This window comes from Pan paniscus, chromosome 6 (assembly GCF_029289425.2).
Source record: "Pan paniscus chromosome 6, NHGRI_mPanPan1-v2.0_pri, whole genome shotgun sequence".
Taxonomy (NCBI): Eukaryota; Metazoa; Chordata; class Mammalia; order Primates; family Hominidae; genus Pan; species Pan paniscus.
In genome coordinates, this window is record NC_073255.2 from 139,454,365 (window position 1) to 139,473,263 (window position 18,899).

General features: G+C 36.4%; 1 long non-coding RNA gene across 4 annotated transcripts in view; it reads right to left on the reverse strand.

The window, feature by feature from the left end:
* The window catches only part of LOC117977841 (uncharacterized), a 218,951-nt gene that overhangs the window by 86,430 nt on the left and 113,622 nt on the right, over positions 1 to 18,899 (reverse strand). The gene's annotated exons all lie outside the window — the stretch shown is intronic.

Here is an 18,899-nt window from a genome sequence, read left to right on the forward strand (position 1 = left end):
CTACACCACTACCTCTGTAAACATAGAAATATCTACATCGCTATCTGTACAAACATGGAAAAATCTACACCACCATCTCTATAAACATGGAAATATCTACACCGCTATGTTTATAAATATGGAAATATCTACACCGCTGTCTGTATAAACATGGAAATAACTACACTGCCACCTGTAAAAACATCGAAATATCAACACCGCTATCTGTATAAACATGGAAATATCTACACCGCTATCAGTACAAACATGGAAATATCTACATTGCTGTCTGTATAAACATGGAAATATCAACACCACCATCTCTATAAACATGGAAATATCTACACCACTATCTGTATACACATGGAAATATCTACACTGCCGTCTCTATAAACATGAAAATATCTACACCGCCATCTGTATACACATGGAAATATCTACACCGCTATCTCTATAAACATGGAAGTATCTACACCGCCATCACTATAAACATGGAAACATCTAAACCGCTATCTCTATAAACATGGAAATGTCCACCCCGCCATTTGTATAAACATGGAAATGTCTACACCACTATCTGTATAAACATGGAAATATTTACACCGCTTTCTGTATAAACATGGAAATAGCTACACCACTATCTGTATACATATGGAAATATCTACACCGGTATCTCTATAAACATGGAAATATCTACACCGCTGTCTGTATACACATCGAAATATCTACACCGCCATCAGTATAACATGGAACTATCTACACTGCTGTCTGTATAAACATGGAAATATCTACACCGCCATCTGTATAAACATGGAAATATCTACACCGCTACCTGTATAACCATGGAAATATCTACACCACCATCTTTATAAACATGGAAATATCTACACTGCTATGTGTATAAACATGGAAATATCTACACTGCTATCTCTATAAACATGGAAATATCTACACCGCTGTCTGTATAAACATCGAAATACCTACACTGCTATCTCTATAAACATGGAAATATCTACACCGCTATCTGTATACACATGGAAATATCTACACCGCCGTCTCTATAAACATGGAAATATCTACACCGGCATCTGTATAAACATGGAAAATCTACACTGCCATCTCTATAAACATGGAAATATCTACACCGCCATCTCTATAAACATTGAAATATTTACACCACCATCTGTATACACATGGAAATATCTTCACCGCCATCAGTATAAACATGGAAATATCTAAACAACTATGTCTATAAACATGGAAATATCTACACTGCCATCTCTATAAACATGGAAACATCTACACGGCTATCTGTATACACATGGAAATATCCGCACCGCTATGTATATAAACGTACAAATACCTACACCACCATTTCTATAAACGTCGAAATATCTACACTGCTATCTCTATAAACAAGGAAATATCTAGACTGCCATCTGCATAAACATGGAAATATCTACACCGCCATCGGTATAACCATTGAAATATCTGCACTGCTATCTGTATAAACACGGAAATATCTACACCGCTCTGCGTATAAACTTGGAAATATCTACACCGCTACCTGTATACACATGGAAATATCTACACCACCATGTCTATAACATGGAAATATCAACACTGCTATCTATATACACCTGAAAATATCTACACCGCCATCTATATAAACATGGAAATATCTACACCGCTGTCTGTACAAACATGGAAATATCTACACCGTCATCTTTATAAACATGGAAATAACTACACTGCTATCTGAATAAACATGGAATTATCTACACTGCTATCTCTATAAACATGGAAATATCTACAACGCTATCTGTATACACATGGAAATATCTACACCGCCGTCTCTATAAACATGGAAATATCTACATCGCCATCTGTACACACATGGAAAATCTACACCGCCATCTCTATAAACATGGAAATATCTACACTGCCACCACTAAAAACATCGAAATATTTACACCGCCATCTGTATACACATGGAAATATCTACACCGCCATCTGTATACACATGGAAATATCTAAATCGCTATCTCTATAAACATGGAAATATCTACAACGCCATCTCTATAAACATGGAAATATCTACACGGCTATCTGTATACACATGGAAACATCCACACCGCTATCTGTATAAACATGCCAATCCCTACACCACCATCTCTATAAACGTGGAAATATCTACAACGCTATCTCTATAAACAAGGAAATATCTACACCGCCATCTCTATAAACATGCAAATATCTACACCGCCATCTGTATAAACATGGAAATATCTACACCGCCATTGGTATAAACATGGAAATATCTGCACCGCTATCTGTATAAACACGGAAATATCTACACCGCTCTCTGTATAAACTAGGAAATATCTACACTGCTATCTGTATAAACATGGAAATATCCACACCGCTACCTCTATAAACATGGAAATATCTACACCGCCATCTCTGTAAACATGGAAACATCTACACCGCTATCTCTATAAACATGGAAATCTCTACACCGCCATCTGTATAAACATGGAAATATCTGCACCGCCATCTCCATAAACATGGAAATATCTACCACGCTATCCCTAAACACATGTAAATATCTACACCGCCATCACTATAAACATGGAAACACCTACACCGCTATCTCTATAAACATTGAAATCTCTACAGCGCCATCTGTATAAACATGGAAATATCTACACCGCTATCTCCGTAAACATAAATATCTACACCGCCATCTGTTTAAACATGGAAAAATCTACAACGCTATCTGTAAAAACATGGAAATACCTACACTGCTATGTGTACAAACATGGAAATATCTATACCGCTATCTGTATAAACATGGAAATATCTACACCGCTCTCTGTATAAACAACGAAATATCTTCATCCCTATCTCTATAAACATGGAAATATCTACACCACTATCTCTATAAACATGGAAATATCTACACCGCCACCTGTATAAACATGGTAATATCTACACCGCTATCTGTATAAACATGGAAATATCAACACCGCCATCTGTATAATCATGGAAATGTCTTCACCGCCATCTCTATAAACTTGGAAATAGTTACACTGCCATCTGTATAAACATGGAAATATCTACACCGCCATCTGTATAAACATGGAAATATCTACACCGCCATCTGTGTAAACGTGGAAATATCTACACCACTATCTCTATAAACTTGGAAATATCTACACCGCCATGTGTATAAACGTGGAAATATCTACACCACCATCTCTATATACATAGAAATATTTACACCACCATCTGTATACACATGGAAATATCTGCACCGCCATCTGTACAAACATGGAAATATCTAAACTTCTATCTCTATAAACATGGAAATATCTACACTGCCATCTCTATAAACATGGAAACATCTACACGGCTATCTGTATACACATGGAAATATCCACACCGCTATCTATATAAACGTACAAATACCTACATAACCAACTCTATAAACGTCGAAATATCTACACCGCTATCTCTATAAACAAGGAAATATCTACACCGCCATCTCTATAAACATGCAAATATCTACACTGCCATCTGCATAAACATGGAAATATCTACACCGCCATCGGTATAACCATTGAAATATCTGCATCGCTATCTGTATAAACACGGAAATATCTACACCGCTGTGTGTATAAACTTGGAAATATCTACACCGCTATCTGTATAAATATGGAAATATCCACACCGCTACCTCTATAAATATGGAAATATCTACACCGCGATCTCTATAAACCTGGAAACATCTACACCGCTATCTCTATGAACATGGAAATCTCTACACCGCCATCTGTATAAACATGGAAATATCTGCACTGCCATTTACATAAACATGGAAATATGTACACCGCTATCTCTATAAACATGTAAATATGTACACCGCCATCTCAATAAACATGGAAATATCTACACCGCTATCTCTATAAACTTGGAAATCTCTACACCGCCATCTGTATAAACATGGAAATATCTACACCGCTATCTCTATAACCATATAAATATCCACAATGCCACATGTTTAAATATGGAAATATCTACACCGCTATCTGTATTAACATGGAAATATCTACACCGCTCTCTGTATAAACATGGAAATATCTTCATCCCCATCTCTATAAACATGGAAATATCTACACCACTATCTTTATACACATGGAAATATCTACACCGCCTTCTCTATTAACATGGAAATATCTACACCACTATCTCTATAAACATGGAAATAACTACACCGCCATCTGAATAAACATGGTAATATCTACACTGCTATCTGTATAAACATGGAAATATCAACACCGCCATCTGTATAAACATGGAAATATCTACACCGCCATCTCTATAAATTTGTAAATACTTACACCGCCATATGTATAAACATGGAAATATCTACACCTCGACCTCTATACACATGGAAATATCTACACCGCCATCTGTATAAACGTGGAAATATCTACACCGCCATCTGTATAAACGTGGAAATATCTACACCGCTATCTCTGTAAACATGAAAGTACACCGCCATCTGTGTAAACGTGGAACTATCTACACCGCTATCTCTATAAATATACAAATATCTACACCGCCATCTGCTTAAACGTGGAAAAATCTACAACGCTATCTGTATAAACATGGAAATATCTACACCGCCATCTCTATAAACATGGAAATATCTACACTGCCATCTCTATAAACATGAAAAATCTACACTGCTATCTCTGTACACATGGAAATATCTAGACCGCCATCTATATAAACATGGAAATATCTTCCCCGCTATCTGTATAAACTTGGAAACATCTACACCGCTATATGTATACACATGGAAATATCTACACTGATTTGTGTAAAAACATGGAAATGTCTTCACCGCCATCTTTATAAAAATGGAAGAATCTGCACCGCTATCTGTATGAACATGGAAATATCTACACCGCTCTCTGTATAAACATGGAAATATCTACACCGATATCTGTATAAACATGGAAATATTTACACTGCTGTCTGTATAAACATCGAAATATCTACACCGCCATCTCAATAAACATGGAAATATCTACACCGATATCTGTATACACATGGAAATATCTACACCACCGTCTCTATGAACAAGGAAATATCTGCATCGCTATTTGTATAAATATGGAAATACCTACACCGCCATCTGCATAAACATGGAACTATCTACACCGCCATCTGTATAAACATGGAAATATCTACACCGCCATCTGTATAAACATGGAAATATCTACACCGCAATCTGTATAAACATGGAAATATCTACACCGCCATGTCTATAAACATGAAAATATCTACACTGCCATCACTATAAACATGGAAACAACAACACCGCTATCTCTATAAACATGGAAATCTCTACAACGCCATCTGTATAAACATGGAAACATCTACACGGCCATCTCCATAAACATATAAATATCTACACCACCATCTGTTTAAACATGGAAAAATCTACAACGCTATCTGTAAAAACATGGAAATACCTACACTGCTATCTGTATAAACATGGAAATATCTATACCGTTATCTGTATAAACATGGAAATATCTACACCGCTCTCTGTATAAACTAGGAAATATCTACACCGCTATCTGTTTAAACATGGAAATATCCACACCGCTACCTCTATAAACTTGGAAATATCTACACCGCCGTCTCCATAAACATGGAAACATCTACACCTCTATCTCTATAAACATGGAAATCTCTACACCGCCATCTGTACAAACATGGAAATATCGGCAACGCCATCTCCATAAACATGGAAATATCCACCACGCTATCTCTATACACATGTAAATATCTACACCGCCATCACTATAAACATGGAAACACCTACACCGCTATCTCTATAAACATGGAAATCTCTACACCGCCATCCGTATAAACATGGAAACATCTACACCGTTATCTCCATAAACATATAAATATCTACACCGCCATCTGTTTATACATGGAAAAATCTACAACGCTACCTGTAAAAACATGGAAATACCTACACTGCTATCTGCATAAACATGGAAATATCTATACCGCTATCTGTATAAACATGGAAATATCTACACCGCTCTCTGTATATACAACGAAATATCTTTATCCCTATCTCTATAAACATGGAAATATCTACACCGCTATCTTTATACACATGGAAATATCTACACAGCCTTCTCTATAAACATGGAAATATCTACACCACTATCTCTATAAACATGCAAATATCTACACCGCCACCTGTATGAACATGGTAATATATACACCGCTATCTGTATAAACATGGAAATATCAACACCGCCATCTGTATAAACATGGAAATGTCTACTCCGCCATCTCTATAAACTTGGAAATACACTGCCATCAGTATAAACAGGGAAATATCTACACCGCCATCTCTATAAACATGGAAATATCTACACCGCCATCTGTATAAACGTGGAAATATCTACACCGCTATCTCTATAAACTTGGAAATATCTACACCGCCATCGGTATAAATGTGGAAATATCTACACCGCTATCTCTAGAAACATATAAATATCTACACCGACATCTGTTTAAACATGGAAAAATCTACACCGCTATCTGAATAAACATGGAAATATCTACACCGCCATCTCTATAACATGGAAATATCTACACCGCCATCTCTATAAACATGGATCTACACCGCTATCTGTATACACGTGGAAATATCTCCACCGCCATCTCAATAAACACGGAAATATCTTCACCGCTATCTGTATAAACTTCGAAATATCTACTCCGCCATCTGTAAAAACATGGAAATATCTACACTGCTTTCTGTATAAACATGGAAATGTCTACACCGCCATCTTTATAAACATAGAAATATCTACACCGCTATCTGTATACACATGGAAATATCTACACCGCCGTCTCTATAAACATGGAAATATCTACATGGCTATCTGCATACACATGGAAATATCTACACTGCCATCTGTATACACATGGAAATATGTACACCGCCATCTGTATAAACATGGAAATATCTACACCGCTTTCTCTATTAACATGGAAGTATCTACACCGCCATCTCTATAAAGATGGAAACATCTACACCACTATCTCTATAAACATGGAAATGTCCACACTGCCATCTGTATAAACATGGAAATATCTACACCGTTATCTCTATAAACATGGAAATATCTACACCGCTATCTCTATAAACATAAATATCTACAGCGCCATCTGTTTAAACATGGAAAAATCTACAATGCTCTCTGTAAAAACATGGAAATATCTACATCGCTATCTGTATAAACATGGAAATATCTATATTGCTATCTGTATAAACATGGAAATATCCACACCGCTCTCTGTATAAACAAGGAAATGTCTTCATCCCTATCTCTGTAACCATGGAAATATCTACACCGCTATCTTTATACACAAGGAAATATCCACACCGCCTTCTCCACAAACATGGAAATATCTACACCTCTATCTCTATAAACATGGAAATATCTACACCGCCATCGGTATAAACATGGTAATATCTACACCACTATCTGTATAAACATGGAAATATCAACACTGCCATCTGTATAAACATGGAAATGTCTACACCGCCATCTCTATAAACTTGGAAATACTTTCACTGCCATCTGTATAAACATGGAAATATCTGCAACGCCATCTCTATAAACATGGAAACATCTACACCGCGATCTCTATAAACGTGGAAATATCTACACCGCGATCTCTATAAACTTGGAAATATCTACACCGCTATCTCTATAAACTTGGAAATATCTACAACGCCATCTGTATAAATGTGGAAATATCTACACCGCTATCTCTAGAAACATAAATATCTACACCGCCATCTGTTTAAACATGGAAAAATCTACACCGCTATCTGTATAAACATGTAAATATCTACACCGCCATCTCTATAAACATGGAAATATCTACACCGCCATCTCTATAAACATGGAAATATCGACACCACTACCTCTATAAACATGGAAATATCTACACGGCTATCTCTATAAACACGAAAATATCTACGCCGCTATCTTTAAACACAAGGAAATATCTACACCACCATCTCCATCAATATGGAAATACCTACACCGCTATCTCTATAAACAGGGAAATATCTACACCGCCATCTGTATAAACATGGTAATATCTACACCGCTATCCGTATAAACATGGAAATATCTACACCGCTCTCTGTATAAACTTGGAAATATCTACACCGCTATCTGTAAATATGGAAATATCCACACCGCTACCTCTATAAACATGGAAATATCTACACCGCAATCTCCATAAACATGGAAACATCTACACCGATATCTCTATAAACATGGAAATCTCTACACCACCATCTGTATAAACATGGAAATATCTACACTGCCATCTCTATAAACATGGAAATATCTACACCGCCATCTGTATAAACATGGAAATATCTACACGGCCATCTGTATAAACATGGAAATATCTACACCGCCATCTCTATAAACATGAAAATATCGACAATGCAATGTGTATACCCATGGAAATATCTACACCATCTGTATAAACATGGATATATCTGCACCGCTATCTCTATAAACATGGAAGTATCTACACCGCCATCTCTATAAACATGGAAACATCTACACCGCTCTCTCTATAAACATGGAAATGTCTACACCGCCATCTGTATAAACATGGAAATGTCTACACCACTATCTGTATAAACATGGAAATATCTACACCGCTATCTGTATAAACATGGAAATGTCTACACTGCTATCTGTAAAAACATGGAAACATCTACACCGTTTTCTATATAAACATGGAAAAAGCTAGACCGCTATCTGTATACATATGGAAATATCTAAAGCGCTATCTCTATAAACATGGAAATACCTACACCACTATCTGTATAAACATGGAAATATGTACACCGCTCTCTGTATAAACATGGAAATATCTACACCACCATCTGTATAAACATGGAAATATCTACACCGCCATCTGTATAAACATGGAAATATCTACACCGCCATCTCTATAAACATGGAAATATCTACACCACTAACTGTATAAACATGGAAACATCTACACCACTATCTGTATAAACATGGAAATATCTGCACTGCTGTCTGTATACACATGGAAATATCTCCACCACCCTCTCTATAAACATGGAAATACCTACACCGCTATCTGTATAAACATGGAAATATCTACACCGCCATCTGTATAAACATGGAAATATGTACACCGCTATCTGTACAAACATGGAAACCTCTACACCGCTATCAGTATACACATGGAAATATATACACCGCCATCTGTATAAACATGGAAATATCTACAGCGCTGTCTGTATACACATGGAAATATCTACACCGCCAACTCTATAAACATGGAAATATCTACACCGCCGTCTCTATAAACATGGAAATATCTACTTCGCCATCTCTATAAACAAGGAAACATCTACACCGCTGTCTCTATAACATGGAAAGCTCTACACAGCCATCTGTATAAACATGGAAATACCTACACCACTATCTCTATAAACATATAAATACCTACACCGCCATCCATATAAACAAGGAAAAATCGACACCGATATTTGTATAAACATAGAAATACCTACAGCGCTATCTGTATAAACATGGAAATATCTACACCGCTATCTGAATAAACATGGAAATATCTACACCGCTGTCTGTATAAACATGGAAATACCTACACCGCTATCTGAATAAACATGGAAATATCTACACCGCTGTCTATACAAACATGGAAATATCTACACCGCTACCTGTATAAACATGGAAATATCCACACCGCTACCTCTATACACATGGAAATATCGACACCGCTATCTGTTTACACATGGAAATGTCTACACCGCCATCTCTATAAACATGGAAATATCTACAGCACTATCTGTATAAAAATGGAAATATCTACACTGCTATCTGTATAAACATGGAAATATCTAGACCGCTATCTGTATAAAGACAGAAATATCTACACCGCAATCTGTATAAACATGGAAATATCTGCACCGCCATCTCTATAAACATGGTAATATCTAAACCGCTATCTCTATAAACATGGAAATCTCTACACCGCCATCTGTAAAAACATGGAAATATCTACACCGCTATCTGTATAAACATGTAAATATCTACACCGCTATCGGTATAAACATGGAAATATCTACATCGCTGTCTATATAAACATGGAAAATCTTCATCCCTATCTCTATAAACATGGAAATATCTACACCGCTATCTTTATACACATGGAAATGTCTACAGCGCCATCTGTATAAACATGGAAATATCTACACCGCTACCTGTATAACCATGGAAATATCTACACCACCATCTTTATAAACATGGAAATACCTACACTGCTATGTGTATAAACATGGAAATATCTACACTGCTATCTCTATAAACATGGAAATATCTACACCGCTGTCTGTATAAACATCGAAATACCTACACTGCTATCTCTATAAACATGGAAATATCTACACCGCTATCTGTATACACATGGAAATATCTACACCGCCGTCTCTATAAACATGGAAATATCTACACCGGCATCTGTATAAACATGGAAAATCTACACTGCCATCTCTATAAACATGGAAATATCTACACCGCCATCTCTATAAACATTGAAATATTTACACCACCATCTGTATACACATGGAAATATCTTCACCGCCATCAGTATAAACATGGAAATATCTAAACAACTATGTCTATAAACATGGAAATATCTACACTGCCATCTCTATAAACATGGAAACATCTACACGGCTATCTGTATACACATGGAAATATCCGCACCGCTATGTATATAAACGTACAAATACCTACACCACCATTTCTATAAACGTCGAAATATCTACACTGCTATCTCTATAAACAAGGAAATATCTAGACTGCCATCTGCATAAACATGGAAATATCTACACCGCCATCGGTATAACCATTGAAATATCTGCACTGCTATCTGTATAAACACGGAAATATCTACACCGCTCTGCGTATAAACTTGGAAATATCTACACCGCTACCTGTATACACATGGAAATATCTACACCACCATGTCTATAACATGGAAATATCAACACTGCTATCTATATACACCTGAAAATATCTACACCGCCATCTATATAAACATGGAAATATCTACACCGCTGTCTGTACAAACATGGAAATATCTACACCGTCATCTTTATAAACATGGAAATAACTACACTGCTATCTGAATAAACATGGAATTATCTACACTGCTATCTCTATAAACATGGAAATATCTACAACGCTATCTGTATACACATGGAAATATCTACACCGCCGTCTCTATAAACATGGAAATATCTACATCGCCATCTGTACACACATGGAAAATCTACACCGCCATCTCTATAAACATGGAAATATCTACACTGCCACCACTAAAAACATCGAAATATTTACACCGCCATCTGTATACACATGGAAATATCTACACCGCCATCTGTATACACATGGAAATATCTAAATCGCTATCTCTATAAACATGGAAATATCTACAACGCCATCTCTATAAACATGGAAATATCTACACGGCTATCTGTATACACATGGAAACATCCACACCGCTATCTGTATAAACATGCCAATCCCTACACCACCATCTCTATAAACGTGGAAATATCTACAACGCTATCTCTATAAACAAGGAAATATCTACACCGCCATCTCTATAAACATGCAAATATCTACACCGCCATCTGTATAAACATGGAAATATCTACACCGCCATCGGTATAAACATGGAAATATCTGCACCGCTATCTGTATAAACACGGAAATATCTACACCGCTCTCTGTATAAACTAGGAAATATCTACACTGCTATCTGTATAAACATGGAAATATCCACACCGCTACCTCTATAAACATGGAAATATCTACACCGCCATCTCTGTAAACATGGAAACATCTACAAGGCTATCTCTATAAACATGGAAATCTCTACACCGCCATCTGTATAAACATGGAAATATCTGCACCGCCATCTCCATAAACATGGAAATATCTACCACGCTATCCCTAAACACATGTAAATATCTACACCGCCATCACTATAAACATGGAAACACCTACACCGCTATCTCTATAAACATTGAAATCTCTACAGCGCCATCTGTATAAACATGGAAATATCTACACCGCTATCTCCGTAAACATAAATATCTACACCGCCATCTGTTTAAACATGGAAAAATCTACAACGCTATCTGTAAAAACATGGAAATACCTACACTGCTATGTGTACAAACATGGAAATATCTATACCGCTATCTGTATAAACATGGAAATATCTACACCGCTCTCTGTATAAACAACGAAATATCTTCATCCCTATCTCTATAAACATGGAAATATCTACACCACTATTTCTATAAACATGGAAATATCTACACCGCCACCTGTATAAACATGGTAATATCTACACCGCTATCTGTATAAACATGGAAATATCAACACCGCCATCTGTATAATCATGGAAATGTCTTCACCGCCATCTCTATAAACTTGGAAATACTTACACTGCCATCTGTATAAACATGGAAATATCTTCACCGCCATCTGTATAAACATGGAAATATCTACACCGCCATCTGTGTAAACGTGGAAATATCTACACCACTATCTCTATAAACTTGGAAATATCTACACCGCCATGTGTATAAACGTGGAAATATCTACACCACCATCTCTATATACATGGAAATATTTACACCACCATCTGTATACACATGGAAATATCTGCACCGCCGTCTGTACAAACATGGAAATATCTAAACTTCTATCTCTATAAACATGGAAATATCTACACTGCCATCTCTATAAACATGGAAACATCTACACGGCTATCTGTATACACATGGAAATATCCACACCGCTATCTATATAAACGTACAAATACCTACATAACCAACTCTATAAACGTCGAAATATCTACACCGCTATCTCTATAAACCAGGAAATATCTACACCGCCATCTCTATAAACATGCAAATATCTACACTGCCATCTGCATAAACATGGAAATATCTACACCGCCATCGGTATAACCATTGAAATATCTGCATCGCTATCTGTATAAACACGGAAATATCTACACCGCTCTGTGTATAAACTTGGAAATATCTACACCGCTATCTGTATAAATATGGAAATATCCACACCGCTACCTCTATAAATATGGAAATATCTACACCGCGATCTCTATAAACCTGGAAACATCTACACCGCTATCTCTATGAACATGGAAATCTCTACACCGCCATCTGTATAAACATGGAAATATCTGCACTGCCATTTACATAAACATGGAAATATGTACACCGCTATCTCTATAAACATGTAAATATGTACACCGCCATCTCAATAAACATGGAAATATCTACACCGCTATCTCTATAAACTTGGAAATCTCTACACCGCCATCTGTATAAACATGGAAATATCTACACCGCTATCTCTATAACCATATAAATATCCACAATGCCACATGTTTAAATATGGAAATATCTACACCGCTATCTGTATTAACATAGAAATATCTACACCGCTCTCTGTATAAACATGGAAATATCTTCATCCCCATCTCTATAAACATGGAAATATCTACACCACTATCTTTATACACATGGAAATATCTACACCGCCTTCTCTATTAACATGGAAATATCTACACCACTATCTCTATAAACATGGAAATAACTACACCGCCATCTGAATAAACATGGTAATATCTACACTGCTATCTGTATAAACATGGAAATATCAACACCGCCATCTGTATAAACATGGAAATATCTACACCGCCATCTCTATAAATTTGTAAATACTTACACCGCCATATGTATAAACATGGAAATATCTACACCTCGACCTCTATACACATGGAAATATCTACACCGCCATCTGTATAAACGTGGAAATATCTACACCGCTATCTCTGTAAACATGAAAGTACACCGCCATCTGTGTAAACGTGGAACTATCTACACCGCTATCTCTATAAATATACAAATATCTACACCGCCATCTGCTTAAACGTGGAAAAATCTACAACGCTATCTGTATAAACATGGAAATATCTACACCGCCATCTCTATAAACATGGAAATATCTACACTGCCATCTCTATAAACATGAAAAATCTACACTGCTATCTCTGTACACATGGAAATATCTAGACCGCCATCTATATAAACATGGAAATATCTTCCCCGCTATCTGTATAAACTTGGAAACATCTACACCGCTATATGTATACACATGGAAATATCTACACTGATTTGTGTAAAAACATGGAAATGTCTTCACCGCCATCTTTATAAAAATGGAAGAATCTGCACCGCTATCTGTATGAACATGGAAATATCTACACCGCTCTCTGTATAAACATGGAAATATCTACACCGATATCTGTATAAACATGGAAATATTTACACTGCTGTCTGTATAAACATCGAAATATCTACACCGCCATCTCAATAAACATGGAAATATCTACACCGATATCTGTATACACATGGAAATATCTACACCACCGTCTCTATGAACAAGGAAATATCTGCATCGCTATTTGTATAAATATGGAAATACCTACACCGCCATCTGCATAAACATGGAACTATCTACACCGCCATCTGTATAAACATGGAAATGTCTACACCGCCATCTGTATAAACATGGAAATATCTACACCGCAATCTGTATAAACATGGAAATATCTACACCGCCATGTCTATAAACATGAAAATATCTACACTGCCATCACTATAAACATGGAAACAACAACACCGCTATCTCTATAAACATGGAAATCTCTACAACGCCATCTGTATAAACATGGAAACATCTACACGGCCATCTCCATAAACATATAAATATCTACACCACCATCTGTTTAAACATGGAAAAATCTACAACGCTATCTGTAAAAACATGGAAATGCCTACACTGCTATCTGTATAAACATGGAAATATCTATACCGTTATCTGTATAAACATGGAAATATCTACACCGCTCTCTGTATAAACTAGGAAATATCTACACCGCTATCTGTTTAAACATGGAAATATCCACACCGCTACCTCTATAAACTTGGAAATATCTACACCGCCGTCTCCATAAACATGGAAACATCTACACCTCTATCTCTATAAACATGGAAATCTCTACACCGCCATCTGTACAAACATGGAAATATCGGCAACGCCATCTCCATAAACATGGAAATATCCACCACGCTATCTCTATACACATGTAAATATCTACACCGCCATCACTATAAACATGGAAACACCTACACCGCTATCTCTATAAACATGGAAATCTCTACACCGCCATCCGTATAAACATGGAAACATCTACACCGTTATCTCCATAAACATATAAATATCTACACCGCCATCTGTTTATACATGGAAAAATCTACAACGCTACCTGTAAAAACATGGAAATACCTACACTGCTATCTGCATAAACATGGAAATATCTATACCGCTATCTGTATAAACATGGAAATATCTACACCGCTCTCTGTATATACAACGAAATATCTTTATCCCTATCTCTATAAACATGGAAATATCTACACCGCTATCTTTATACACATGGAAATATCTACACAGCCTTCTCTATAAACATGGAAATATCTACACCACTATCTCTATAAACATGCAAATATCTACACCGCCACCTGTATGAACATGGTAATATATACACCGCTATCTGTATAAACATGGAAATATCAACACCGCCATCTGTATAAACATGGAAATGTCTACTCCGCCATCTCTATAAACTTGGAAATACACTGCCATCAGTATAAACAGGGAAATATCTACACCGCCATCTCTATAAACATGGAAATATCTACACCGCCATCTGTATAAACGTGGAAATATCTACACCGCTATCTCTATAAACTTGGAAATATCTACACCGCCATCGGTATAAATGTGGAAATATCTACACCGCTATCTCTAGAAACATATAAATATCTACACCGACATCTGTTTAAACATGGAAAAATCTACACCGCTATCTGAATAAACATGGAAATATCTACACCGCCATCTCTATAACATGGAAATATCTACACCGCCATCTCTATAAACATGGATCTACACCGCTATCTGTATACACGTGGAAATATCTCCACCGCCATCTCAATAAACACGGAAATATCTTCACCGCTATCTGTATAAACTTCGAAATATCTACTCCGCCATCTGTATAAACATGGAAATATCTACACTGCTTTCTGTATAAACATGGAAATGTCTACACCGCCATCTTTATAAACATAGAAATATCTACACCGCTATCTGTATACACATGGAAATATCTACACCGCCGTCTCTATAAACATGGAAATATCTACATGGCTATCTGCATACACATGGAAATATCTACACCGCCATCTGTATACACATGGAAATATGTACACCGCCATCTGTATAAACATGGAAATATCTACACCGCTTTCTCTATTAACATGGAAGTATCTACACCGCCATCTCTATAAAGATGGAAACATCTACACCACTATCTCTATAAACATGGAAATGTCCACACTGCCATCTGTATAAACATGGAAATATCTACACCGTTATCTCTATAAACATGGAAATATCTACACCGCTATCTCTATAAACATAAATATCTACAGCGCCATCTGTTTAAACATGGAAAAATCTACAATGCTCTCTGTAAAAACATGGAAATATCTACATCGCTATCTGTATAAACATGGAAATATCTATATTGCTATCTGTATAAACATGGAAATATCCACACCGCTCTCTGTATAAACAAGGAAATGTCTTCATCCCTATCTCTGTAACCATGGAAATATCTACACCGCTATCTTTATACACAAGGAAATATCCACACCGCCTTCTCCACAAACATGGAAATATCTACACCTCTATCTCTATAAACATGGAAATATCTACACCGCCATCGGTATAAACATGGTAATATCTACACCACTATCTGTATAAACATGGAAATATCAACACTGCCATCTGTATAAACATGGAAATGTCTACACCGCCATCTCTATAAACTTGGAAATACTTTCACTGCCATCTGTATAAACATGGAAATATCTGCAACGCCATCTCTATAAACATGGAAACATCTACACCGCGATCTCTATAAACGTGGAAATATCTACACCGCGATCTCTATAAACTTGGAAATATCTACACCGCTATCTCTATAAACTTGGAAATATCTACAACGCCATCTGTATAAATGTGGAAATATCTACACCGCTATCTCTAGAAACATAAATATCTACACCGCCATCTGTTTAAACATGGAAAAATCTACACCGCTATCTGTATAAACATGTAAATATCTACACCGCCATCTCTATAAACATGGAAATATCTACACCGCCATCTCTATAAACATGGAAATATCGACACCACTACCTCTATAAACATGGAAATATCTACACGGCTATCTCTATAAACACGAAAATATCTACGCCGCTATCTTTAAACACAAGGAAATATCTACACCACCATCTCCATCAATATGGAAATACCTACACCGCTATCTCTATAAACAGGGAAATATCTACACCGCCATCTGTATAAACATGGTAATATCTACACCGCTATCCGTATAAACATGGAAATATCTACACCGCTCTCTGTATAAACTTGGAAATATCTACACCGCTATCTGTAAATATGGAAATATCCACACCGCTACCTCTATAAACATGGAAATATCTACACCGCAATCTCCATAAACATGGAAACATCTACACCGATATCTCTATAAACATGGAAATCTCTACACCACCATCTGTATAAACATGGAAATATCTACACTGCCATCTCTATAAACATGGAAATATCTACACCGCCATCTGTATAAACATGGAAATATCTACACGGCCATCTGTATAAACATGGAAATATCTACACCGCCATCTCTATAAACATGAAAATATCGACAATGCAATGTGTATACCCATGGAAATATCTACACCATCTGTATAAACATGGATATATCTGCACCGCTATCTCTATAAACATGGAAGTATCTACACCGCCATCTCTATAAACATGGAAACATCTACACCGCTCTCTCTATAAACATGGAAATGTCTACACCGCCATCTGTATAAACATGGAAATGTCTACACCACTATCTGTATAAACATGGAAATATCTACACCGCTATCTGTATAAACATGGAAATGTCTACACTGCTATCTGTAAAAACATGGAAACATCTACACCGTTTTCTATATAAACATGGAAAAAGCTAGACCGCTATCTGTATACATATGGAAATATCTAAAGCGCTATCTCTATAAACATGGAAATACCTACACCACTATCTGTATAAACATGGAAATATGTACACCGCTCTCTGTATAAACATGGAAATATCTACACCACCATCTGTATAAACATGGAAATATCTACACCGCCATCTGTATAAACATGGAAATATCTACACCGCCATCTCTATAAACATGGAAATATCTACACCACTAACTGTATAAACATGGAAACATCTACACCACTATCTGTATAAACATGGAAATATCTGCACTGCTGTCTGTATACACATGGAAATATCTCCACCACCCTCTCTATAAACATGGAAATACCTACACCGCTATCTGTATAAACATGGAAATATCTACACCGCCATCTGTATAAACATGGAAATATGTACACCGCTATCTGTACAAACATGGAAACCTCTACACCGCTATCAGTATACACATGGAAATATATACACCGCCATCT